Source organism: Tupaia chinensis, unplaced genomic scaffold, assembly GCF_000334495.1.
Source record: "Tupaia chinensis unplaced genomic scaffold, TupChi_1.0 Scaffold148607_1, whole genome shotgun sequence".
In the NCBI taxonomy this organism is placed as follows: domain Eukaryota; kingdom Metazoa; phylum Chordata; class Mammalia; order Scandentia; family Tupaiidae; genus Tupaia; species Tupaia belangeri.
Window position 1 is genome coordinate 2,279,983 of NW_006208456.1, and position 3,130 is coordinate 2,283,112.

Genomic DNA, 3,130 nt, shown 5'->3' on the forward strand with positions numbered 1-3,130 from the left:
GTTTGTTTTTTTTTTTTTTTTTTTTTTGCTATAGGGTGCATGCGCTCCCCAAATAGACAGAGAGAGACAGAGAGACAGAAAGCGAGAAATCACCCCCTAGGGGGATGACCACGCCGCAATCCCTTCTCCTCCATTCTCCTCTTGGGATCTTGGGCACGCACAAACACCGCCCGGGGAGTTTAAGCCACTAGGTCCAGGACTCGAACCACTATTGACTACATGGGAATCCAGCGACATAGTCATTATGCTAACTGCTGGTCCCTTTAGAGAAATTTTTGCTGTAGTGCTTGTGTGCTTGCTGGAGATAGACACAAACAGAGATAGAAAGCGAGAAGTCACCCCCTGGGAGGGGGGATGACCATGCTGCAATCCCTTCTCTATTTTCCCTCCAAGATTTTGGGCATGCACGCACACACGCCTGGCGTGAGTTTGAAGTTGCCTGTTCTAAGACTTGAACCACAGTTAAGCATGTGAGAATCCAGTGACATAATGATTACACCATGTGCTGGTCCTTACCCTCACTTTTTATTACAGAAAAAATTTTTTTAGGAATTGTTTAATTTCACTTTATTTATTTTAATTTGACCAGAGAGGTATGGAGTAAGAGAGAGAGAGAGACAAAGCAAGCCACCAGGTCCAGTTGGCCATATGGTAGTCTAGTACTCTTAACCACCACACCACTATAACAAAAAATTTTAAACATGTGTAAGTAGATATAAGTAGAGAAAACAGAATAATGATCTCATGTACCTATGACCCAGCTTCAGTAATCAACACAGGGCCACTCTTGTTTCATTTACAACATCCTTCCATAGTTATTTAAAGTAAATCCTAAACATCATATTACCTCATCACCAAATAACTCCTATTTTAAATATAACCATGATTTCATTATGCCTACAAAAAAAATTTTTTTTTAATAGATATTTTTGCCATAGGGCACATGAGCTCACCAGAGAGACAGACAGAAAGCAAGAAATCACCTCCTGGGTGGATGTCCATGCCACAGTCCCTTCTCCTCTGTTCTCTGGATTTTGGTCACACATGCACACGTATCCAGCCTGAGATTTAAGCCACTGGATCCAGGACTTGAACCTGAATCTACTACATGGTAGTCCAGCAACATAACCATTATACCATCTGCTGGTCCCTATGCCTACAAAATTTTTATAAACTTGCCTAATGTCATTAAAACAGCCAATCAGGGTTCATATTTCCCTGACTGACTCATAGGTGTCTTTGTACAGTTGATTTGTTTGAGTCAATATCTAAATTTCATAGACCATACTAACCGCTGTACTATTGGGCCAGCTCTCCATGTCAACTTTTTATTTTATTTATTTATTATTTTTTTTTTTTGAGAGGTTTTTGCTATAGGATGTATGTGCTCCCCAGAAAGACAGAGAGAGACAGAGAGACAGAAAGTGAGAAATCAGCCCCCTAGGGGTAATGGCCATGCTGCAATCTCTTCTCCATTCTCCTCTCGGGTTCTTGGGCACACATGCACATGTGCCCAGCATGAGTTTAAGCCAGTAGGTCCGGGATGTGAACTGTGGTCGGCTACATGGGACTTCAGCAACATAGCCATTATGCTAACTGGTAGTCCCTGTGTCAACTTTTTTTAACGGAATGAATTTTATGCTTGTTATATCAAGAAGATGCTATATTACCAAATGTATTTGTCAGTTCTATTATCTTTAGTTGTAGCTAAAATTGCTATCTTTGCTTTGAATATTTTCTTTTTTTCTGCTTTCCCTATGAGAATGGTAATGGAATTTTTTTTTTTTTTTGAGAGGTTTTTGCTATAGGGGACGTATGCTTGCCAGAATGACAGAGAGAGACAGTGAGAAATCACCCCCCAGAGGGGATCGCCACGCTGAAATCCCTTTTCCTCCATTCTCCTCTTGGGATCTTGAAAATTGCACGCACACATGCCCGGCGTGAGTTTAAACCATTGGATCCAGGACTCGAACCGCAGTTGGCTATATAGGAGTCCAGCGATGGAGCCATTATGCCATCTGCTGGTCCCAGTAATGGAATTTTTTTATTAATAGTTCTCTTAATCTTTTTTAGTCTGTTATATTTACACCTTTTATTTTCCTTTGTAATTCATCTAGTTATTTTTTTTCTGTATAATTTCTTGCATGCTGAATTTTGTTGTTTATATGCCTATGGTTGTGTTTGCCATGTTCATCTATCCCTTTTTATTTCCTGGTAGTTAGACCTAGATGTTTTAACAGATATAGGCTTGATTTTTTAATTTTTATTTTTGCAAAAATATTTAATAGATGATGTTATATACATCAGAGGGTACATTATACATTATATTTGCTCATCTCTTTTCTTATCCTATTAAGATTAATAGTTGCCAAAGGTGTTGTCAATCTTATCTATTCATTTAAAATAAAATTCTCCATCAGCTTTACATCCAAAGTAACACAGCCTTTGATCACTATCTAGAATTCTTCTGTAATGGATTTCATCTTAACTATTTGCTTGCTTACCTTGAAAGCTGTTTCTACTAGAACTGCAAGATAAATTATTTTTCTTCTTTTCAGTTTTCAGAATGAGTCAGTTCTTTTAGAACCAATATTCTCTTTTTAAAATTTTTTTCCCTGTTATATTTTTTTAATTTAAAAAAAGTTTATTATTTTTGGGGCCGGCAGGTGGTGTGGTAGTTAAGGGTGGTGGACTCTCACATGGCCAGGCACAGTTCAAGTCCTGGACCTGGTAGCTTTCTTTCTTTCCCTCTCCTTCTTTTTCTCACTCTGACCCTCTCTGGTTGAATTTAAAATAAATAAATAAATAAAGTTAGATAAAATAATTATTTAATAAAATTCATTATTTAAAGAAGAGATTTGCAATGGGACATGTGCGCTCACCAGAGAAAAATGAGAAAGCCAGTCACCAGATCAGGGACTCAAACCATGGTCAGCTATGTGGGAGTCCAATGCCTTAAACAACACACCATCTGTTCTCCCCAGTAAAGTCTTATTTTAATGGCTTTCCATTGAATGAAAAAATTGGTTTGGACAGCCAGCAGGTGTTGTGGTGGTTAGGGTGCTGAACTCCCACGTGGTGAACCATGGTTTGAGTCCAGGGCTTGGTGGCTTATTATTCATCACTCTCC

General features: G+C 38.6%; 1 protein-coding gene across 1 annotated transcript in view; it reads left to right on the plus strand.

The window, feature by feature from the left end:
- Positions 1 to 3,130, plus strand: part of LIN52 (lin-52 DREAM MuvB core complex component) — a 23,935-nt gene that overhangs the window by 19,521 nt on the left and 1,284 nt on the right. The window lies entirely within an intron of this gene.